Source organism: Mus musculus, chromosome 18 (assembly GCF_000001635.26).
Source record: "Mus musculus strain C57BL/6J chromosome 18, GRCm38.p6 C57BL/6J".
Lineage (NCBI taxonomy): Eukaryota > Metazoa > Chordata > Mammalia > Rodentia > Muridae > Mus > Mus musculus.
Genome location: NC_000084.6, coordinates 60,210,979 through 60,236,622, shown reverse-complemented (window position 1 = coordinate 60,236,622; position 25,644 = coordinate 60,210,979). Strand labels below are relative to the sequence as shown.

At 40.1% G+C, this 25,644-nt stretch overlaps 1 protein-coding gene and 1 pseudogene across 3 annotated transcripts in view; both read right to left on the bottom strand.

Annotated features, from left to right (window-relative positions):
- Positions 1-24,619, bottom strand: part of Gm4951 (predicted gene 4951) — a 36,437-nt gene extending 11,818 nt beyond the window's left edge. Inside the window, exons 1-2 of one of the 3 annotated variants that reach the window (XM_011246929.3) lie at positions 24,454-24,547; positions 19,669-19,769 (exon numbers count right to left, since the gene is read on the bottom strand). The gene's annotated coding sequence lies outside the window, so the exon portion shown is untranslated. Of the gene's footprint in view, positions 1-19,668; positions 19,770-23,958; positions 24,068-24,453 lie in introns of all 3 variants that reach the window. The other 2 variants (NM_001033767.3, XM_011246928.3) reach the window with 2 other exon arrangements.
- On the bottom strand, positions 14,348-15,875 carry Gm5970 (predicted gene 5970; annotated as a pseudogene).
- Positions 24,620-25,644: the final 1,025 nt, after the last annotated feature.

Sequence of the window (25,644 nt, the reverse complement as noted above, 5' to 3'; positions counted from 1 at the left end):
TGGAAGGAGTTACAGAGACAAAGTTTGGAGCTGAGATGAAAGGATGGACCATGTAGAGACTGCCTTATCCAGGGATCCACCCCATAATCAGCATCCAAACGCTGACACCATTGCATACACTAGCAAGATTTTATCGAAAGGACCCAGATGTAGCTGTCTCTTGTGAGACTATGCCGGGGCCTAGCAAACACAGAAGTGGATGCCCACAGTCAGCTAATGGATGGATCACATGGCTCCCAATGGAGGAGCTAGAGAAAGTACCCAAGGAGCTAAAGGGATCTGCAACCCTATAGGTGAATCAACATTATGAACTAACCAGTACCCCGGAGCTCTTGACTCTAGCTGCATATGTATCAAAGGATGGCCTAGACGGCCATCACCGGAAAGAGAGGTCCATTGGACACACAAACTTTATATGCCCCAGAACAGGGGAACGCCAGGGCCAAAAAGGGGGGGTGGGTGGGTATGGGGGACTTTTGGTATAGCATTGGAAATGTAAATGAGCTAAATACCTAATAAAAAATGGAAAGAAAAAAAAGTGTACTTTTTACAATGTCATAATTCGGTGTTGTGGTTTTCCTCTGAGAATAGCAACCCTGTTCAAACAACTGACTCTCAGGATAAATAGCCATGTTTGTCATGGTAAACGGCACCTGGACCATTGGAGAGGTTCATCAGAGACCCCAGAGAAGTGTAAAGGGACTCCTGAACACAGAGCTCTGGAGCTGCATCTCAGAGAGACCCAAACCAACAAGAAAACCACATGATGCTCAATTTAGAGCTTTTAATAAAGAAAACACAATTTTGTGTAAAAAAAAAAAAAAAAAAAGAAAATGTTTTCCTAAGATAGGGCTGCAGTTAAGCCTGTGGGACATTTTCTTAATCAGTCACTAAGGAGGGAGGGTGCAGATCATTGTGGGTGGTGTCATCCTTGAGCTGTGCTCCTGGAGTCTATAATATAGCAGGCTGAGCAAGCCAGTAAGCAGCAGTCCTTCATGCCTCTACTTCAGCTCCTTCTCCAGTTTTTTGTCCTATCTTCTTTCAATGATTAACAGTGATCTGAAAATATAAATCCAAATAAACACCTTTCTCCTGCAAGGTGCTTTTGGTGGTTCATCTCACACACACATCACAATTTACTCTTGATTTCACAAACACCTCTTGAGTTCAAGTGACATAGCAAAATTCCTGGGTCTTGTGCCACTGCCAGTTTTAGTCTCACCCCTTCCCCCAATTTTGCCCTCTGACTACAATCCTATTTGACCCCATAACCATTATGGTGTCATATCCTTTAGTCTTTCCAAGTACTGTAGTGGACTGGATGGAGAACTGGACCATTGGGAATGAGAAGACAGTTATGATTGGAAAGTCAGTGTGGCTGAAGGTACACAGCTCATCAGGACTGCACACATGGAGATCTACATTCTTGTCCCTTCTCTACAATTCTCCACAAATCCAGGAGTGTGTGTGTTTATTAATATTTCAAAAAAAAAGTAACAGACTTTAACAATTAAGTCATTTGCATAGACAACATAGGATGTTGTCTTAGGCTTATCACTGCTGTGATGAAACACTATGAGCAAAGAGTCCAGAGGAGGGAAGAGTTAACTGGATTACACTCCCACATCACTGTTCATCACTAAAGCCAGGATTAGCAATGCAGGAGTATTCCCATCCACAATGGGCTGGGCTCTCCCCCATCAATCACTAATTAAGAAAATGCCCCCACAAGCTTGTCTGCTTATAGCTAGATCTTCTATAGATACTTCCTCAACTGAGGTTCCCTCCTTTCAGATAACTATAGCTTATGTGAAGTTGACACAAAACTAGCCAGTACAGAGGAAGTATTTTCCATCATTTAAAAATTGCTGTCATTCAGGCACTGATTAATTGAAGTGTTTTATATGATAAGACCAACCTTTGGGGATGGAGATCCAGAGGGAAGCTAAGCTTTTAACCAAACTTGTTTTCCTAGCCTCGAATCAAGTGAGGGACAAAGACTGTGATTAATCATAATCCAGTCTGTTGTCTAATGTGCTCCTCAAGAAAGATCTCCTGGATAGATAGCAAGTAAGGTCAGGTTATGAGCCTAACACTAAAAAAAATATATGTTATGGGCACTGGAGAGATGGCTCCTTCATTAAGAGCATTACTGTTCTTGCAGAGGACCCTTGGGTGTGTTTGCGAGTACCACTGTCAGGTGACTCAGAAGCATGTGTAACTCCAATGCCATAGAATCTGATTCTCTATGACCTCTGCTGTCCCCTGTGCCCACATGGTGTTAATAGACTCACAATGGTGCATGTGCACACACACACACACACACACACACACACACACACACACTCACACACACACACACACACACACAAACACAAAACAAACAAATAAATCTCTCTATATAACACAGACGTATCACATTTTTATTTGAGGGGCACTGAAGATCAGTGTTTGTAATGGTTCTTTTAACTCAGGATGTGCTGGTGAGGACTATTCTGATAGTATGAGGTTCTCAACAGTCTCTTTTCTTTCCCTCCTCCTCTTCCTCCTTCCTCTTCATCTGGTGGTGCCCAGGGATGAAATGAAGGACATTGCCCCTGCTGGTAAAAATATCCTACTACTCATTTACACCTCCAAACCTTCAGTCACCTCTCAGTGGTCCCATAACCATTATAACGAAGACAGCCAGTCTTAGTAGGGGTTCTATTGCCATGCCCATGGGAACTCTAAAAGAAAACATTTAACTGGTGCTGGCCAACAATTCAGGGATTTAGTTTATCACTGTCATGGTGGGAAACATGGCAGGGAAACAGTGACATGCAGTGACACATTTTTCCCAACAAGGCCACACCTTCAATAATGCCGCTACCTGAGTCTTTGGGGTGCATTTTCATTCAGACAACTAAACTGGTAATGGTCACCAAATGAGAGAGAGAGAACATGTAGCATTTTTCTTTCTGGGTCTGTATTACTGTATTCAATATGAACTTTTCTTGTTCCATTATTTTCTTGCAGTGTTGATGATTTCATTTTTTTTAAAATAAATCACTAGTATTCCACAGTGTATACACACTACACTTTTATCATCCACTAACTGATTGAAAGATATTTATGCTGTTTCTATTTTCTAGCTATTGTATATTTCTAGCTATTGTATATACAGCAGCAATGAACAGGGCGAGCGCCATGTGTACTCCAGTGGTGTTTGTGTGACAAGTCCAAAAGCTTGGCCGAAATCCTGAAGGAAAATGATTCATGGAAACTGATTTCCTGGAATCCTTGGTGTCCCGTAACAGGATGTGGCCCCGATATGTCCTTGCGAAAGTCTGGTGAAGCGTTTTGTGTGCTTGGTTTCAGTATTGTTTTATAAGTGCCTCCTAGGAATGATTTGACAAATAGCTATGTTAGATTGAACATTACTTCCTGGCTTCTACCTGTGTTCCAATATCCTAAGCAATGTTGAGCTGAACTTGGGCTTTGAATTTCATAATAATATTACTTATTCAGATGAAATGGCTCCAGTGTTGAAAGAGAGATAGTGACAAAAATCAGGCCTTGCAGTTTAATGGATTAGAGTAGAAATCTCAGGGCAAGTTCTACAAAGTAAACTTGGAATTTGTCATTACAGTCATGTATGGCAGACTACATTACATATTAGAAGAAAGTTGATGGGCTCCTCTGATAAATGGGACTTCCCTAGAGATACTTATAATAACAACAAAGTCACTCCCATATGCGGGAGTTTACAATGGCCTAGGCTGAAGGTGGGTTGTGCTCTAAGAAGGAACTAGAGTAAATACTTAGAATAACAGCTGAGTCACTCCTATATCCAGGAATTTATAATTAAGTTATAAAGTTAGAGTCATGCCAAGGTATTTTATATCATTTGTGACTATTGAGAAGGGTGTTGTTTCCCTAATTTCTTTCTCATCTTGTTTAACCTTAGTGTAGAGAAAGGTCATTGACTTGTTTGAGTTAATTTTATATCCAGCTACTTCATTGAAGCTGTTTATCAGGTTTAAGAGAGTGCTCTGGTGGAATTTCTAGGGTCACTTATATATACTATCATATCATCTACAAATAGTGATATTTTGACTTCTTCCTTTCCAATTTGTATCCCCTTCATCTCCTTTTGTTGTGGAATTGCTCTGGCTTAGACTTCAAGTACAATGTTGAATACGTAGGGAGAAAGTGGGCAGCCTTGCCTAGTCCCTGATTTAGTGGGATTGCTTCCAGCTTCTCACCATTTACTTTGATGTTGTCTACTGGTTTGCTGTATATTGCTTTTATTATTTTTTAGGTATGGACCTTGAATTCATGATCTTTCCAAGACTTTTGTCATGAATGGGTGTTGGATTTTGTCAAATGTTTTCTCTGCATCCAACTAGATGATCATGTGGCTTTTGTCTTTGACTTTGTTTATATAATCGATTACATTGATGGATTTCCATATATTAAATCATCCCTGGAATGAAACCTACTTGGTCAGGATGGATGATTGTTTTAATGCGTTCTTGGATTCGGTTAGCTAGAATTTTATTGACTTTCTTGCATTGATATTCATAAGGGAAATTGGTCTGAAGTTCTCTATCTTTGTTGGATCTTTCTGTGGTTTAGGTATCAGAGTAATTGTGGCTTCATCGAATCAGTTGGGTAGAGTACCTTCTACTTCTATTTTGTGGAATAGTTTGTGCAGAACTGGAATTAGATCTTCTTTGAAGGTCTGATAGAACTCTGCACTAAACCCATCTGGTCCTGGGCTTTTTTTGGTTGGGAGACTATTAATGACTGCTTCTATTTCTTTAGGGGATTTAGGACCATAATTGAAAACACAGAAGCCAAAAAACAAAGTTAGTGTTTTAGGGACTTTCCTAGTGTCATGGATTTTGGTGAATTAGGCCTTTGTTTTTCCTGAGGTAGGTAGTGTTGTTTATGTGTGGACTTTTTTATTGGCTGAATGGCACTTCAATCATATGATGTCAGTTGTGCTAAGGTCCGGGGGTGGGGCGGCTTGCTACAATGTTAAATACATACGATGATAGAGGGCTTTAAAGACTTGGTGAAACAAATATAAACTATAGAAATGTTAGCTGCAATTGTTAAAACACACAGTAGAAGCCTACCTGTGAGGCATGTGCCCTAATAAGAAATGGATTCTCTTTCTATTAGTTGAGAAGTACAAATGTATCTACGAAGCAGTAGTTTTTAGGACTTTGATTTTTAGTCAAACTCTAAAAGTAAGTTTGAGATGGTTTCTGTCGTGTGTGGCATGTATACCTGTGTGCTTGTGTACCTGTGTGTATGTTATGTGTGAGTGTGTGTTGTTTGTCTGTGTAAGTATGGGTTCACAGAAGCCAAAGGAAGATGCTAGGTGTCCTATTAGTTCACATTCCACCTTATTCATTTGAGAGAGGTCCTCTTACTGAATCTGTAGCTATGCTGGTGCCAGGTCAGAAAGCCTTGGCATCGCCCCTGTCTTCACACTCTCCTCAGAGTGGTGTGCCAGTTTTACCTTATTGCACATTTTCTTTACACTCAGGTTCTCATTATTTTGTGTCAAACACTCTAAGCCATTTCTCCAGCCCAGCTTCTGAGATATCTGAGGGACATAACAGTAACAACAATATGTTATTATTACCTTAACCAAGTGAGGTATTGAGAGAAAAATTACTACAGTAACTAAAACAGTGAGAGGAAGGAAAATGGGAAGGATGCTGAGGTGAATGATATAAAGGAGATGAGGAAGGATCAGTAGAAAACAAAAAAAAAAGAAAGCAAAAAACCAAAAACAAAACACTTGTCTCTCTGCCTGACAACCTGAGCCTTATTCCAGAACTCTCATGGTGAAAGCAGAGAATTAACTTGGTATTCTTTCTTTTTATCCACAGACTATGGTAAGCAATGAGTGTGCTTTGTAAACCTGCGAACAATTTTGTAAACACATAACGAAGAAATACTGAGCCAGAAATTGAAAGTTTCCTGTTTAATTAAAAAATATGCAAGGGGAAAAAATTAACAGGCAAGAAATTAAAAAAAAACATTAAATTTGCAAACATAAGTACATTCATATCAATACGTATATAAGTTGTAAGTGGTTTAAGAGGCCCAATTAAAAATTTCAATTTTATTGAAAGAAAAAAATCAGTTTTGAACAATTCTGAGATTCCACCTTACACCTTTCAGAATGGCTAAGATAAGAAACTCAGGTGACAGCAGGTGGTGGCAAGGATGTGGATTAAAGTGACCACTCCTCCATTGCTGGTGGGACTGCAAACTAGTACAACCACTTTGGAAACCAATTTGTTGGTTTTTCAGAAACCTGAGAATAGTACTACGGCAAGATTCAGCTATACAACTCCTGGGCATATACCCAAAAGATGCTTCACCATTCCACAATGATGCTTGCTCAACAATATTCAAATCAGTTTTATTTGTAATAGTCAGAAACTGTAAACAGCCCAGATGTCCCTCAACTGAAGAATGGATAAAGAAAATGTGGTTCATGTGCACAATGGAATACTACTCAGCTATTAAAAACAAGGAAATCATAAATTTTATAGGCAAAAGGATGGAACTAGAAAATACTATGCTGAGTTAGGTAACCCAGTCCCCAAATGACATACATAGCATATACTCACTTTTAAGTAGATATTAGCCATAAAGTACAGGATAGCCATGCTACAATCTGTAGACCCAAAGAAGCCATATAATAAGGAGGGGGCTCAAGGGAGGATGGTTGAATCTTTCTCAGAAGGGGAAATAAAGTAGATATTGGAGGTGGGAGGAGTGAGGGAATTGAGTGGGAAATGAGATGGTGAGGGGAACTGGGTGGGGTTATCAGGCTTAGGGAGAACAGGGGAGAGAGAATGGAAGTAGTTAGTGGGAAGGGGGCATCTCTAGAATGTGTCAGAGATCTGGGATGGGGTTGGGAGAGGCCCCAAGGAGTCTATGTGGGTTACCCTAGCTGAGACTGTTAGCAGTGGGGGATATGGCATCTGAAGTGGCCACCACATTTGGCCAGGCAGGACTCCAAGTGGAAGGATAAGGGCACCAACCCACCCACAAACCCTTCAACCCAAAATGTGTCCTGTCTGCAAGGTGTGCCAGAGCAAAGATAGAGCAGAGATGGAGGGAATGGCTAACCAATGACTGGTCCCAATTGAGACCTATCCCATGGGCAAGATCCCATCCCTGACACCATTACTAATGCTTTGTTATGCTTGCATTCTGGGGGCCAGCATAACTCTTCTCTGAGAGACTCCTCCCAGCAGCCAGTGGAAAAAGATACAGAGACTCACAACCAAACATTAAATGGAGCTCCCATAGTCTTATAGAAGACTTGGATGGAGGATTAAGGGTCTTGAAGGACATACTGACTTTTCAGGAAGACCAACAGAGTCAACTAATCTGGACCCTTGGGGCTTTCTGAGACTGAACCTTGAACCAAAGAGCTAGCATGTGCTTGTCAGGAGCCATAATGGGAAATGATAATAACTAGCAGGTGATCATCCTGAAATGACCTGCTTTGGATTAGTATATAATCTGTGACAGGTGTATCCTTATTAAGCAAGGCTGTAAGGAAAGTCATTTTAGGAAATATTCCTGCTATTACTATGCTTTTCCTGTATAATCAAACATATATAACAATCACTAGGTATTAGCACACCCCTTTGGAGCAGATCTCTGCAGATCTAGGAAGATATGCTGACTCATAGTTTTGCTGTATGGGCAAAGAGATGACTTAAGTCTTAATGATGATCTTATAAGAATTCCTAAAATTCTATCTGGGATTATTAAGCTCTTTTATAGTGGGACTGCTAGTAGGTCGTTTTCTGATAGTCAAAACTGAAATGAGGACTCTGCCAATCTCCCAAGTGTCACCAGTTAATTGCTCTTAGATGGTAACCAGACTTTCTCCTACTCAGAGCACATTCCAGGAGATTGTAAAACAATTAACCAAAGGCCATAAAAAGGGAACTAATGATTTATTATAAGTTCTACGACAGAAGATAAAATATCGACTGGGTTTATCTATATAAAAACATTACTAATAACTTAGATATGGTTTTAAACATTCAGTGAACCTCTGGAGCTGAGACAGATATGGATGTATATGTAATGGATATGCATGTAAACATTCTCTCTTGTAAATTTCCATCTCAATTTATGATTTGATTTTTTGTGTGAACTTGTGATGAACTTTGTAACATGTGATCATGTATTCTGAAAGATGTATAAGGACTGAGGGCAAAGAGAAGAGAGAAGAGAGATTTTCTTGCTTTTCTCCACTTAGAGTAGAATTTTTTTTTCTTTTCCCCCACGTAGGATCTTTCTGCTTTTCCCCTTAGATAGATTTCATAGGAAACTTTTTACAATTTAGGAATACACTCCATAACCTCCTCTCTAAGTGTCTTGCTTCTTCCTGCAACTTCTGACTTGCAGGCTCAAAGTTAGAGTCCAACAGTTCCTGCTGAGATAGAACAAAGCCACATTGCTTAATCCTCAGCTGTTAGGCTACAGGTGTTAATCTTCTAAGCCAGCAATCTTTTACCCCCAGAAAGAGCAAGAAAGTTTTTAGGACTTTTTAGAAGTTATTATCATCAGCATTTCAGTACAGTTAGAGAGCTAGAAAGCCCTGTGACCCTCAGACTTTAAAGCCACCCCTAGTGTCTTACTCTGTGCCCCCACTACTACCCTCTACAGGTTGGGAGGCTTACAGCAAGGGATGGACCTAGGCCCCTAGCACATATGGAGCAGATGTACAGCTTAGTCTTCATGCATGTCCCCCAACAACAGGGGCTGTCCCTGTACCCATCACCTGTGTGCCTGTGGTTCCTGTACTAACAAGGCTTCTTTGGCCTCAATGGGAGAGGATTCTCCTAGTTCTGCAGTGACTTGATGTGCCAGAGTAAGGCAATACCCAGGAGAGCTTCTCCTTCTCAGAGGAGAAAGGGACGGGGTGGGAGAAAGGACTGAGTGAGGGGCGGGACTGGGAGGGGAGGGGGCGTATATTGGAATGTAAAGTGAATAAATAATATATGAAAAAAAGTCTGACTCAAGGGTCTCCAAAGTCAAGTGTTAGCCAGACTCTCTTTGAACATTCTCTTTAGGAGAGTCCATTTGCTTGCTTCACCATCTTTCCAAGTTCATCTTGGTTTCAGAATGGTGGTTCTCCCATCATCTTCAAACTGTGAGTGCTGTAACTACCCAACCATCCTTTAGCATTCAAGCCCCACCCAGATCCCTTCTTCTGTTTCTCTGATCTGTAAGTAGGGGAATTACAGTTGCAGATTAAGTGTTCCCAAAGCAAGGTCCTTTTGTCACCAGTCTGTTGCTAAAGGGACATGGTAGAACCTTTAAGTAATGGGGCCTAGTAAGAAGGTTTGAGTTAATTAGGGGTACACAGTTGAGGGGACGCTGGGATTGCTACTTATCATGATCTGATTTCATGTTTTCCACTGTGAGGTTTTACTGCAGGTCCATAGAAATGGGGCCATCTAAAGTTTACAAGTTCAATGGGCCTCTCTTTGCAGTGATGGCTGACTAGGCCATCTTTTGATACATATGCAGCTAGAGACAAGAGCTCCGGCATACTGGTTAGTTCATATTGTTGTTCCACCTATAGGGTTGCAGTTCCCTTTAGCTCCTTGGGTAATTTCTCTAGTTCCTCCATTGGGGGCCGTGTAACCCATGCCCCAGTACAGGGGAATGCCAGGGCCATAAAGGGGGAGTGGGTGGGTAGGGAATTGGGGGTGGGTGGGTATGGGGGACCTTTGGGATAGCATTGAAAATGTAAATGAGGAAAATACCTAATAAAAAAATTAAAAAAAAAAGAAATGGGGCCATCTAATCACAGACCAGAGACACAGAAACTATAAGCCAAAGGTAAACATCTTTTCTCTGTATGATGATTAGTTCTGATATTTGTTATAGAAACACTAAGTTAACTAACACAAAGCCTTTTGGTGTATAGTATGATAATCTAGTGTGATTTGCTTATTTTAAGGCAATTGGTTAAAAAATTTAATTCCATGATCACGTTAAAGGTTCTTTTTCATTTGACTGAGTACATTAACTAGTTTCACAGATCAAAATTGTAGGCATAGTTCTTTTAGTGTCCCTATCACAATAGGATAATATAGGAAAATGTCCAGTTCATACCTGCAAACAAATTGGACAATTTGATAAAATGAGCAGTTCTTTGAATGGTGTCCATTTTCAAAAAGGCTCCAGAGGAAATAGATATCCTGCACAGCCTTTTGTATAATAAACAAATTCACTAGCAAAACTCCAGGTCCAGATATATTTGCTCATTCGAAACCTGTTTTGTTGTTTACATTCTTTAGTAAGTCATATATATTTAGACAACTCTCCATGTGTTTCTAGTTTTCCAGGTTTTTGTTTGTTTGTTTGTTTTTGGAATGGAGTTTTCAAAGTATTTCTTGGTGACCTAACTTTCACTAGTAGTAATGGTTTCATCTCCAATCTTATTAATTTGTATCTTCTCTACTTCTTTTGGTTATTTTGGCCTAAGGTCTGTCAATTTTGTTTATCATGCTGAAAAATCAAATATTTTCTCATTGGAGTCTCCAAAGCTTGGGGAATGTATACTTATATCTATTATGTATCCTTGATGAATTGTGACTTTATTCATGTATAGTAGTCTTCATTATCTGACAAATTCTGGCTGGAGGTAAATTTTGTCAGATAGCAGAATAGCTCCCTATGCCAGGTTATCTTCAGTTTCTAGGGGGGGGGGGTTAGGCAATGTGGGCTATGAGGTAGGGGGTGCTGTTAACAGCTAGTTTTTTGTGTCCTGCTATTGGAAAACATTTCAGTATGTAAGTATATATTTCTGGAGATATCGACTTTTGCAGCTGGATCCCCTCATTTTGGCAGGGCTTGGGTTTCTTTTATTCCACCATCTATGACTTGCCTAAGTTTGTTTGCTTCTGTGAGTTTGTGACCAGGTGAACTCCAAGCTGGTGTTTGCTTAACCTTTGAGATCTTTGTTCACTTAATATGTGGGGGTATGACTGACATTATCACTGAACTTTGCACCCACCACTGCATGAAATTTTGCCATTTCTCTTGGTATCCTCCCTCTGCTTTGTGCTAACCCAAGGTATAGAATGTCATGGAAGGCTCTCTCTCCAGGCAGGACTTTGTTCAATTTATACCATCATTATCACAATATCATTACACTAAGGTGTATCTGTGTCTTACTAACTGGGTTGGAGAATTAAGCAGGAAAAGGTTTTTTTTTTCCTGAAGGTATTGGGTATTATTATAGAGGCTGCATTGGCTGTGGTTACATTTGGATACCATTGGTGTCTCAAAATTATAACTGATGACTCTGAGGCCTTGAAGAATGTGGTAACAAAGTCGGAGGTCCTGATCTGCAGTAGGTCACACAAGGTGATGACATACTAATAGCCAAAGAGGTAAGTACAATTTGTGGTGCCAAGAGTGAGTCACTTAAGCAGTCTTGGAGGGTGTACCACACATGGAAGTCAGGGTGAGGTATGGCTGTATTTGGTCTTACAATGGTACCATGCAGCAACAGCTTCCATAGGGAGGGAACTATGTAAGTAGAGGTACCCATGTAAACCAGTGTAATGGTCTGTATTCCATTACAACTCCCTCTGGATCGAAAAACCATTGATGGCTGCAGTACTGCCTTATTAAAAAAATGTCTTGACTCTACAGTGCTGACATGTACAATTTTGGTTCTACTATGTACAATCCCTGAGTTTTGAGATGACTTTCCATATTCAGACAATTTCATGATGGGAATCAAGAGCATTCTATGCACGGTGATTTACTCTTCTTGACCTGATCATTGGGACTCACCATTTTTCATAATTCTTTTTACTTTTTCTTTTTTTCTGAGACAGGGTTTCTCTGTATAGCTCTGGAAGTCCTCAATCTCACTCTGTAGACCAGGCTGGCCTGGAACTCAGAGATCCACCTGCCTCTTCCATAATTCTTTTTCCTGTGGATTGCATTCTAGTGTTCTCTAAATATTATCAGCAAGCATTATCTGCTTGTTCTTTGCTTTTATTTCTTTCTCTTTTTTCTTTGAGACAATGTTTTTCTGTGTAGCCATGGCTGTCCTGGAACTCACTCTATAGAACAGGCTGGTCTCAAACTCAGAAATCCACCTGCCTCTGCCTCCCAAGTGCTGGGATTAAAGGCGTGTGCCACCACTGCCTGGCACTTGGTTTTATTTATTGAATGGGGCAGGGATTGTCTGGTGATTCTCATTAGCTCTCTTTTTTGGCAACTCTGTATGTCCCTACATTGAAAAAAAATGCTTTGGAGCAATTGGTGTTTGTGTGTGTGGCACAGCTATAGAAAGCATCTTAACCACCAGCATAATTTCTATATTCTTTTAGGAATTGATTGTTTTCCCTATTTAATGTTAATATGTTAATCCTATGTAAGTAGCCCAAACCTTCAGTGGGATCCTGTTGGGTGAAAAATATTTGTGGCAGGTATCTGTGGTTGAACTAGGTCTTGCTGATGGAGCCCAAATGAAGAGATCATAGGAAGAAGAGACAGGAATTCATCCTCTGCACACACACTGAGGAAGACCAAGTGAAGACATCACCAGGGAGGATGCTTTCACTGAGGACTTAGCCACATTGGTACCTGGATTTCAATCATTAATCATTAGAAGTGTGAGAACAAATTCTATTCTTCAACCTAGTCCACAGGTTTATAGCTACTCAAACTATTTCAGAAAAGCATTTTCCCTTTCTTCTGTGTTTTACTTTCTGTGCTGTTTATTTGTACTTCATTTCAAGGAAGATAAGATACTGACTAGGGAGTGGACAATGAGACAATCAGCACCTTACAGTAATACTGAGGAAGCTATGATGGGTTCTTGGGATGTCAAGGAGCAACACAGGTCTTTTTTCAGAAAGAATTTATTAAATGACTTTTGGTATTCATGTGGAATAGAGCAGCCCTTTACTGTCACAGCATTCAAAACACCAATCATTGTAAAGCAGAGAAATTCCATCATCTCCTCCCGTTCTGGCAGAGAATTAGAAAGCTTCTTTAGTATTTTCTCAAGGATTCTTTCTAGATGATAGGATTTTTGTGAAATTCTTAGTCCTTATTGAGGCTACTGTGATTTCTCTTTCCCTTTTAAATTTAATTACATATTTAAAAATGTTTATTAATTTGCTCTTATTGTATGAATGTTTGCCTTACATGTATGTCCGTTTCCCACATAAATGTGTTCCTGGTCCCTGTGGTGGTGAGGAGATGAGATCAGATCCCCTGAGACAGAATTTGCAGGTAACTGTGAGCTACTCTGTGGGTTCTGGCAGTTAAATCCTGGTCCCTTGCAAGAGTAGCCAGTATTCTTAACCACTGGGTCATCTCTCTTAACCTTGAAGACACCCTTGTACATGCCCATCCACTTTTTGCCTTTTTCTGGAGTTCTAGGAAATGAACTTGAGGCCTTATGAGCATGAGGCATTTATTATACCACTGGTCTACTGCCCTAAATCTTCCTTCTTTTTTTTTTTAATGAAAAAACATTTTGCGTGTGCATTTCCATGTGTGATATCAGGCATGAACATGACATTGCATGTATGCAGAGATCAGAGGAAGAGCTTGTGTGTTGGCTTCTACCCTCCACTTGCTTGAATCAGGGCCTCTTATTTACTGCTGCATGTGGCAGGATACCTGGCCCCATGATCTTCCAAAATTTTTCTCATTCTGCCTCCCATCTCCACATAGAAGTGCATGGATCACAGAAGCTTAGCTGGATTTATGTAGGCTCTGGGAATCTGAACTCAGGGCTTCAGACTTGCAACTTCTACTTTATCTACAGAGCCATCTCTCTAGCCCAGTTATGGTTTCTTCTTTAATATGTCTATCAAGAAAATCTACAGTATCAAGTTTAAAATTATACAGGTCATTATCAAGAAGGCACAGCATTATCTTGAGGCAGGCAGTGTCACTCCATCTACAGTTTAAAAAAAACAACGAAAAACAAAACAACAACAAGCAACAACTACTGGAGAGCTATGAAACAATGGAAATATGCTGCTGCTTAGCCCCTCTCTCAATATGCACAGTTGAGGATTTCCAGCTAGGGAATGGTGCCACCCACAATGGAAAGGTTTCCTACCTCAATTAACACAAACAAAATAATTTCCCAAATGCAAGCCCCCAGGCTCATCTTTCATGTATCTCTAGAGTCTATTGAGTTGACACTACTAAACACCTCAATGCTAACCCTGAACTCGGATGTTGATTTATATTAAACAAATTTAAATATAATTAAAACTATTGATCTGAAAATTTACTCAAAGTGAGGGGATAGATTTTAGCTATCAGTTTATTTATACATATCTGATCCCCTTGCTCTACCTAATGTGGATATATATAATCACTAAATATGGATAAAGCCCGAATAACCTGGATAAACCCAGTATATTGTTTTACAGTATCAGTGTCCTGTTTTTCTGTTTATTGATTATAATTTTTTGGAAGACACAGAACTTCAGCTTAATTAGAAAGCAACTAGTTTTTAAAACATATCTCCTTAAGAAGAGTTCTAGCTTACTCAGTCACCATGTCAAGGAAATAAAATTTCAGGTAAAACATTTCTCTAAGATAATAATTTTTAGTAACTAAGTACCCATTAGCCAAACAGAACTTCTGAATATATCTTGAGAGGCATTCTTGTATTGATTCTTCATCTGTAGGTTTGAACACGGCAGGAGATTTTTTCATGGCCTCCTTCAGATCCACCTCTATTTTCCAGGCCCTAGCCAAACTCTACAAAGGTGATTCATCTACTCCAAACACAATGGGGTAGAACTTCATGCTTTCTTCAGAGTCCTCAAATGACTATCCAAGAGAAAGGTCAGTGAAGGTATGATAGTAGCACACCAGCAAAGCCTTGCAGCCAGTGCCTCTGCTTCAGAGATTGCCGCTTCGTTTCAATGACTGAATCTGTGATATTGGGTAAGGAGAGCATAAAATTGTGTCTCTTGTAGTCAGGGAGGTCACTTATCAGCTTGTCCATCAGGACAGGGAAGTCATAGTGACATACATTTTCGTTAGAGATCAGGAAGATAGGTGGCTCGGCAATGCCATTCTCCTTAAAGGTGTTCACACAGTTAAGACGAATGTCCTGCAGGACCTTTTCTTTGTCAAAGGTTTGAGGTTTGAAATCCTCTTCATTTCTTAAGTCAGTGTCTACCTTTGTTCTCACAAAGTAGAATTCCTTCTTCATCATGCTGATTGCTTTGGCGAGGTCTATATCATTTTTCTTGAAGCATGTGGCCGAAATAATAATGAAGAAATCGTACTCATAGAACTTCATTTTCTCCAGGTAAGTTTTTGGTGGGAACTTTGTGCTTCCAATCCCAGGCAGGTCCCAAAAAACCACATTGGGCATATTGGGGTGTTTGTATGGATGTCTCTCCATGGTTGCCTCCACCACCCCAGTTTTAGCTGCACCTTCCTCTTCATGCCCAATGCCTCTCAGGGTGTTGATAAAACTGGACTTCCCTGATCCAGTCTCCCCAGTGACAGCCACATTGACAAGGGAACTATCGATTTCTTTTAATGCATCACAGATTGCAGAGTTTGCCTCCTGAAAGTTCTCTTTTTTCATGTCTAATTCAATCGAAGTGGTGACTTCCTGAAGAATGATTATTACTATTTTCTTAAATTTCTTAAAATATTCAGCAACACTGGAGACCAAAAATTGGCACTTATTCTTAAGTAAAGAGAACAGCTGACCCATGACTTTAAAAAGCCACTGGAAGAAAGAAAGGAGAACAAAGAGGGTGTGCATGGATTTTCAGATTTACATTTTAGCAAATTTCTAGCACATTGCTACATACACCATTCTTAGTGGTTGTAATTATGTATTCAATCTCCCTGGTGTTCATTTTACACAATTGGGACTTTGACTAACATTATCCAATTTCACTCTTCCCACAGCCTGGCATACTACCACCCTCCTTTTCACTTCTATGAGGTTGGCTACTCTAGGTAACAGAGTAGTGTCATTCTTTCTGCAGGTAGCTGAGACCATCACATGAGACTTCAATGGTTTATTCTCCACTGTCTGTTAACAAGTCCATTTTACCTTTTTTTTTCTTTTTTTATTAAGTATTTTCTTCAATTACATTTCCAATGCTATCCCAAAAGCCCCCCCCCAACTCCCCTACCCACCCATTCCCATTTTTTGGCCCTGGCATTCCCCTGTACTGGGGCATATAACGTTTGCCTGACCAATGGGCCTCTCTTTCCAGTGATGGCCGACTAGGTCATCTTTTAATACATATGCAGCTAGAGTCAAGAGCTCCGGGGTACTGGTTAGTTCATAATGTTGTTCCTCCGATAGGGTTGCAGATCTCTTTAGCTCCTTGGATATTTTCTCTAGCTCCTCCATTGGGGGCCCTGTGATCCATCCAAAAGTTGACTGTGAGCATCCACTTCTGTGTTTGTTAGGCCCCGGCCTACTCTCACAAGGGACAACTATATCACCGTCCTTGCAACAAAGGCTTGCTAGTGTATGCAATGGTGTCATCGCTTGGAGGCTAATTATGGGATGGATCCCTGGATATGGCAGTCTCTAGATGGACCATCCTTTTGTCTCAGCTCCAAACTTTGTGTCTGTAACTCCTTCCATGGGTGATTGTTTCCAATTCTAAGAATGAGCAAAGTGTCCACACTTTGGTCTTCGTTCTTCTTCAGTTTCATATGTTTTACATATTGTACCTCATATCTCGCTATACTAAATTTCTGGGTTAATATCCACTTATCAGTGAGTACATTTCATTTGAGTTCTTTTGTGATTGGGTTACCTCACTCAGGATGATGCCCTCCAGGTCCAACCATTTGCCTAGGAATTTCGTGAATTCATTCTTTTTAATAGCTGAGTAGTACTCCATTGTGTAAATGTACCACATTTTTTGTATCCATTCCTCTGTTGAGAGACATCTGGGTTCTTTCCAGCTTCTGGCTATTATAAATAAGGCTGTTATGAACATAGTGGAGCATGTGTCCTTCTTACCAGTTGGGACATCTTCTGGATATATGCCCAGGAGAGGTATTGCGGGATCCTCTGGTAGTACTATGTCCAATTTTCGGAGGAACCGCCAGACTGATTTCCAGAGTGGTTGTACAAGCTTGCAATCCCACCAACAATGGAGGAGTGTTCCTCTTTCTCCACATCCTTGCCAGCATGTGCTGTCACCTGAATTTTTGATCTTAGCCATTCTGACTGGTGTGAGATGGAATCTCAGGGTTGTTTTGATTTGCATTTCTCTGATGATTAAGGATGTTGAACATTTTTTCAGGTGTTTCTCAGCCTTTCGGTATTCCTCGGGTGAGAATTCTTTGTTCATCTCTGAGCCCCATCTTTTAAGGGGGCTATTTGATTTTCTGGAGTCCACTCTCTTGATTTCTTTATATATATTGGATATTAGTCCCCTATCTGATTTAAGATAGGTAAAGATCCTTTTCCACGACTTCCAACCCAAAGTTATCAAAAAAGACAAGGAGGGACACTTCATACTCATCAAAGGTAAAATCCTCCAAGAGGAACTCTCAATTCTGAATATCTACGCTCCAAATGCAAGGGCAGCCACATTCATTAAAAACACTTTAGTAAAGCTCAAAGCACACATTGTACCTCACACAATAATAGTGCGAGACTTCAACACACCACTTTCATCAATGGACAGATCGTGGAAACAGAAACTAAACAGGGACACAGTGAAACTAACAGAAGTTATGAAACAAATGGATCTGACAGATATCTACAGAACATTTTATCCTAAAACAAAAGGATATACCTTCTTCTCAGCACCTCACGGGACCTTCTCCAAAATTGACCATATAATTGGCCACAAAACAGGCCTCAACAGATACAAAAATATTGAAATTGTCCCATGTATCCTATCAGACCACCGTGGCCTAAGGCTGATCTTCAATAACAACATAAATAATGGAAAGCTAACATTCACGTGGAAACTGAACAACACTCTTCTCAATGATACCTTGGTCAAGGAAGGAATAAAGAAAGAAATTAAAGACTTTTTAGAGTTTAATGAAAATGAAGCCACAACATACCCAAACCTATGGGACACAATGAAAGTATTTCTAAGAGGGAAACTCATAGCGCTGAGTGCCTCCAAGAAGAAACGGGAGAGAGCACATACTAGCAGCTTGACAACACATCTAAAAGCTCTAGAAAAAAGGAAGCAAATTTGTCCATTTTACCTTTAAGCGTCCTTTGTGCCTCTGTTAAATGTAGACCACAACAGCAGAGGTCCCTCCCCTTCCAGCTTCCAGTGTAATTCATCTGTATCTGGTCATAGGCTCCCTGTTGCCTTGCTTGGGCTGCATGTCTGTAACTGTGTCCATCATTCTCTATAACTAAACTATTTGGCCTTTGTGATCTGTTCAGCTCTTATGGTATTTTAAAGGAAGATACTTCCTTACCCTTCTTATTCCTTCTGCTTAGACCTGGTAACAGCCCCTTATACTTTCTGGCTTTTGGTTGTCACACACAGTTCCTTATTTATCTGCTCAGACTTTTCAACATTCTGAACTTGCTGTTTTCCTAGCATCTCTTCATTTGAACATTTATTGAACATTTATCTGCCTGTTCAGAAACCAAAGCCACAAATATATCTTTGGTTTCCTTTGAAGATACCTAGCTTTCCTGAATAACAATATCCAAGCAAGGTAAAGTACTGTAAGGGGCATCACCCATGATGGTGAATGCTTGGTTCACAGATGGCACAACCAGGGTACCTGTAGCATTTCAAATGAACACAGGCAACATATGTAGGAGTCAGGAGAAAGAGTATTCAAGGCTGAGTTGATTTAGATAATACTAACTCCTGAAACTTGGATTTGACAATCTGTATTGACACTTGGGGTATATCCAGAGGTTTAACTTTATGAATTTCCCAGTGGGAAATATATATATAAAGAAAAACAAAAATGAAACCCAAAAATTTGGACACAGGAAGCTAACATGAGATGGTAAGTCAGTAAAGCCATTGGCATTCCTGAAAAAGGTTTGTGCCTCCTGGATGCTGTGCAGTCATGTAATGTCAGCCTCCATGTACGGACACTAGGAAAGGACAAGTGCAAGTGTCAGTCTGTCCCTGATTAAAAAGGGCAGGCACCTTCATGGACAGATGCCTTTACTTAGCTCACTCAAGCCACCCTTTCCTTTATTGTCAGCTAAAATGTTGTGACAGCTGAGGATTCTGAGAGGCAGTTCTGTCCATCACTTTCAAGTGAGTATGCTCAGGGAATGTAATCCTAAAATGCTTATGCCTGAAAGTTCACACACCTCTAAATGAAGATATATGGACCCCCAAAATAAAATTCCCATGCTTCCTTTGTTGGGTTGTGAGTTAGAGCTTTACTTGGGAAATGACTCCTGTACAAGCGTTGCCTGATGTATGTACTAAGTATTTGTCTGCCGTGTCCTATTTGGCTTGTTTATTTTGGCTTTGCACTAAGAGGCACACTCAGTGGATCAGGCCACACATCGGTAGTACACAGATGAAAGCTTTTAATTGCCTATTCCGGGAAAGATCTGTCTCCACTGTCAGGAATAAAACAGGGAAGGGAAGCATCTTAGGGACCTGGATTTCAGCTCACCCACAGCCAGGTCGTCCTGAGAACCCTTTCCTGCCTCTCTGAATCTTCAGAAGTTGTTCCAATCTTATGAATGTTGCCAGAGCTTGAGCCAGCTAACAGTTCTGTGATAGAGGGAGAAAGACCAGATGGATCAGGGAAGCATGCAGAGGGTCACACAGAGGTTTGAGATTGCATCTTGAGCCTGGTGTCTGGAGAACTGACATTTTTGTCCATACAGTCTCCATGGAGACTAACAGGAGTCTCCTTCATCTGGAATGGGAGGCTAGTCAGGGAAACTTGACTATGAAATTCTCAAAGGAGGTCTGAGGAGATTGGAAGCAATTCTGGGTCTAAATTCTAGCAATCTAAAGTGTTAGCCAGGGCCACATCATTTTTTAAAACAACCACATTTAGATAATTTCAGGAATGATAGGTCTCCATGACTAAAATCACCTTTACGTCTAGATCCTTGCTCTCCACACTCTCATAGACTGCTCTAGTGGGAGCACACACTACAGGCTCCCCATCAGTCACATGACTGAGAACATCCCCTCTTTCTCTGGGTCCCTAAGAAGGGATTTCCGACTCTGCCCCTTGGCCTTGATATCAGAGCCTTTCCTGTGCCATTGTCTTCCTTTTCTATGTACAGCACTCACACCTCCTTATCTACCCCAGTATGCTTCTTGAACCCAGACCTGGCATCTTTCCTGATGATAAGGAGTTGCAATTTCTAATCCTATAGATTTTCATAAAGGATAACGTATTCAGTTTGTGTGTATGTGTATGTGTGTGTGTGTGTATGTGTGTGAGTGTGTGTGTGTGTGTACTTTGTTTTGTTTTATTGATTGGATGGTTTCATTTTCATGTTCCAGATCATCCAGAAATGTGATTTTGCAACCCAGTCCTGTAAACACTAAAGTCAAATTTCAACTAAAGAGTGTGCATGTTGACTAGTCTTGCCCTCCCCCCAGCCCAATACCCCAGTGTCATACCATTTCCTGTTTAGTTATCTAATTTAATGTAAGGGCTATATACCAGCATATAAGTTTTCAAAAGTATTTCAAATTAAAGGTAACACTTTTAAAGATCAGATTTAAGATGGAAGCTTACTTAGAAATACGGAAAAAAATCATTGGAGTATAAGACTTAAAAAATCCTGACATGATAAATTTAACCAAATTATTCTTGTGGTTTTCTTAAAATGTGTTTGATATATATTTTCATGCATGTGTATGTTGTGTCATGTCTGCATGTATGCTTATACTCATATACTTCTTATGGGCCCCAAATTGTCTTGTAGTGGGCATTAAGCTAAATTATAACTGGTAGAGTAGCCCAAGATGCCTTTTTGTTCACATAACAAATAAATCTTTGAGAAATAACTTAGATTTGTGGGTAAAAGGTGAGGCTGCCTTCAGAATTGCTAATGTGTATTCTTCCTGGGCTGCTGGTAAATTGGGTTAATAATTGTCTCTTAAATGTTGTAATGTTCTTTGTTTCCCTGAGACAGATTGAAGCAAGAACGATTAAGATTAATTCTCTATAAGATATTCCTACCCACATTCAATGGAGGCTCATCTCTGGGCCTGCCCTGCCACAGGACAATAGCATAAGCAATAAAACTGGGCACAGACACTGCCCAGAACAGCATCCACAGATTTGTTTTTCTTTCTTAAGATTTATAAAGGTTTCAAGTTAAAACTCATCTGACTTCTAATTTAACTGCACACATCTATTCTCTTTTGTCCTCTGAGGATATGAGTGTCATAGCTTCTTTTTTAATGTATCTGTATGTTCTGTTTTCTTCTTCTTTCCAGAGCCCTGACTGTTACAATAGGGGAAATAACTTCATTTTTGATAACAGCTCCATGGGGCCTGTTCTGATAAATTGGTCTAAATATACTTATGACCCTATGATAAAGCAATCATTTCAACCTTGCCAGGTCTTTGAGGCAATAAATATCTTAGTTGTTTATTTATATCATTGAGCTTCACAATATTAAAAAAATAAAAACAGGATTCAGTAAGTACTAGATAGAGTGCTTAAAAGGTTATAAGTAGGTGGATGGATTTTTAAAGAAAATGTTCAAGAAAATGAATTTTAGCTTGTAAATTGTTTCTGTTCTAAGAGGATGTCTCCAGAGTGAGGGGTGAAACAAACCAAAATCCCAAAGTGTAATCTTCCATAAATATTTTGTAAAAGCTAAAAAAAACCCATGGGTCATAAAAGGGTTTTAAAAATTCCCAGGGTCACAGTTCACTGCACTGAAACAAATCTAAAAATTGAGTCTTGTTTATATCAATGAGGTTCCCTCAAGATCTTGATATGCTTTGGTTTCAGTTACAAAAGGGGAACTTAATTAAGATAGCATTCATCAACGCCATAATGTAATGGCTGTGATGAGTTACAAAAGCACTGGATTCAACAGCACTTCCTGGGGCTAGTAGAGCATACATTTTTATTTAATGTTATGGGATTCAATATCTCAATACCTAAATTCATATATACTTTCTTGTAAAATGATCTAAACTTTATGTTTCCTTAAGATAACTATTTCCATATTCTCCTGACATGTGACTGATGACAAGGAGAGGCCCTCTGCCTTAGCACTGTTGTTAACAACACAACAAAGTGCCAAGTAACAGTGGTGACAAAGTCCAAGCTCTCTCCCCATACTCAGAAAAATGGTGGCCTCACAGATACATAACACATCATGCACGGGTGGGGGCGCTGTTCAGCTCCTCGCCGCCTGGCTAGGAAATTCCTACTAAACTATAAAGATGACTCCATGAGACTCCATGATCTTGTCCCCTCTGACTTTCGTACCACAAGCTGGAGAGGTATCCATGTTATACTAAAAAAAACTGTAGATAAAACGAATGGAGGGGGTGGAGAGAGACAGATTTAAACTTTCCTAATATTTACTGAAATTAAATATTAGGTAATATATTTGGCCAGTCACAAAAGCTGACTGGACTCTGACGTAAATGAAAATAGTGATATAGATCAGGGCAACCAAGAGCAAACAAGGGCAAACAAGAGCCTGAACTCACTTGAGGAGAAGGAGGAAGTCATGAAGGCAAAAGATGCTGGAGATCTTTTCACAAAAGCTTCCCATTCTTTTAGTCCTCATCCCCTGTTCTAATTACACACTGAAGTTTGTCTTGGGCCAGCAAGATGGCTCAGCAGGTGAGAGTACTCGTCACTAAGCTAAGTGATCCGAGTTCTAGTGCCAAGAATTCACATAGTCGTGAGAGAGAAGTGAGTTCCACACCTTGTCTTTTTACCTTCATATGCATGCTATGGCATGTTAGCGTCCAGCCCCACTATGTGAATATACATAAAATGAATAAATAAATGTAATAAAAATATTAAAATGCATTGTATACAATTGATAAAGAATTACTAACATGATAAAGAGGAAAATAACAGCAGAAAATGGTCTTCAATGCCTTTGTGCTGTGTATGAATACAGCAATGGAGAGAGATGGGAAATATCAATCCATGAAGAAGGATGAATGCCTTCATAGCACCCCAGCTCTATACTAAAACTCAGGCCATTAAAGAGGATTGCTCAGTTAAAATGTCCACAGCATCTACTACTGCTGTTTTGGAAAATGGAATTGTTGTCAAGTGGCCTTCTGCATATTTCTGATTATGCCAGAGGCAAGGGTTTTGTTGCTGTTCTTTGTGCCCCATTTGCTTTGTTTTTGCAGTGGATAGGGTTTTAAAGCATCGTCTTATAACTGGTCAAAGGGCTGAGAATAAGAGAGTTGAGTGCTCATTCCTAAATAGACTAGGGGGGAAGGTACATCTACATCAATGCCCCTCTTTAGTCAGGCTCAGGAAACATCATGGAAGAGCCATGGAATGGGGCCCGGGGAGTGGTGTGACTTAATGTCTTATTAATACAAAGTGGAATTTGCACTCATGGCAGCTGAACAAGACTTAAATGAGATCTAGACTTCAACATTTTAGCATTAATGAGACTAGGGCACAGAAGGCCTTATCCTTAGCCAAGAAGATAGTAGAGTAATATAAGAATAATGCCTAATGGGAGAGGGAGTGTCATTTTTTTCCTTTTAGAGATGTAGCTACTTGAAAATTGCCCATAATCCAGTTAAACTCTACATCCAGAACATGCAAGCAACCCTAAAATCAGTGGAGTATTTAAAAAAAAAAGACAAGAGAGTCCCAGAGAGAATAAGAGTGAGACAAGAGGGGAATGATGGGGGATGATGATCAAAGTATTATATCCACATATGACATCTTCATACAGTAAATAGATATATATTTAAAACAAAACAAACCAACAAATCCTAGAATTGCTCCGCAGCAGGTTATAGCAGAAACTTTAAACAGTGGGTCATCTTTTCCTCCAGTCTAGCTTCCACTGGAGTTTACAGTAAATCTGCTGCACTGTGTGGAGAGAGGCAAGAAAATAGAGGCAGAAAATAGTGCTAGCACTTAACAGGATCAAGACACAACAATTTTCATATATTCTGTAGTGACATTTCATAACACATATCCTTCAAGGTTTATTTAAAGTTGTTACAGGGAGTGGAGAACAAAGAAGCAAAACCACCCCTCCTGCAAACTGCGTAAATTTTAAATAATACTTAGGTCATTCAGTTTAGGTCTGTCTAAAGAACATCTATAAACAAGTCCTCACTACCTCCAAACAAAGCACCGCAGATTCCCAACTAGGGATCCCAGCTCTGAGGCCATGTCTCTAAATGTCTTGTTATCCACAGGCTCCTTAGGAAAGAGAAGATGATAGTAATCAGATCTGAATGCTGAGTTACCAGAAAATCCTGTGTCCAGTGGATGCACTCACTGCTCCAGAGAAGAATAGCCCTCGGTGTGCTCTTGGCTTGAGTCTACTTCTGTTTCTCAGCAGAAGCAAGAAAATTGGGCTGGATTTTTGTACTCTGCTGATTTTGGTCTTCCCTTCTGAGTGTGCTTGCTACCCAATCACAGGGGAGTGTGCATCTAGAGTGCCAGGATTTCCAAGAACAGGAAAGTGAAACTAAACTAGCTTTCATTCCTCTAAAGGGATTGTTTCAAAGAAGTAGAAATTGTGTTAAAAACAAAGCTGTATTAACACCACTTTAGTGAGTGACGGTAGCCCCACAAACAACTTAACTGCCTAGGTTGGAAGATCCTCCATGGCCCCTTAGAACTCATTTTCTTCTTACTCTCGTGCTAGATTGTTTTATGTCAACTTGACATAATCTAAAGTCATTTGAGGAGGGAAACAAAGTTAACATGTTTTCCTAAGACTGGGCTGCAGGCAACCCTGTGGGACATTTTCTTAATTAGTGATTGAGGAGGGAGGGTGCAGATCATTGTGGGTGGTGTCATCCTTGAGCTGTGCTCCTGGAGTCTATAATATAGTAGGCTGAGCAAGACAGTAAGCAGCAGTCCTTCATGACCTCTACTTCAGCTCCTTCTCCAGTTTTTTGTCCTATCTTCTTTCAATGATTAACAGTGATATAGAAGTATAAATCCAAATAAAATCCTTTCCTCCCCAATGTGTTTTTGGTGATTCATCACACACACATCACAATTCACTCCTGATTCCACAAACACATTCTGAGTTGAAGTGACATAGCATAATTCCTGGGCCCTGTGCCACTGCCAGTTTTAGGTTCACCCCTTCCTCCATTTTTGCCATCTGACACAATCCTGTTTGGCCCTATAATCATTATGGTGTCATATTCTTTTGTCATTTGCACTACTGTAGTGGTCTCGAGGGAGAACTGGACCATTGGGAATGAGAAGACAATTACAGTTGGAAAGTCTGTGTGGCTGAAGGTACACAGCTCATCAGGATTGCACACATGGAGATCTACACTCCCATCCCTTCACTACAACTCTCCACAAATCCAGGAGTGGCTGGTGTTTATTAACATTTCAACAAAAGTAACTAAGACTCTAACAATTAAGTCATTTGCCCCAAACCACATAGGATGGTCTTGGGCTTATCACTGCTG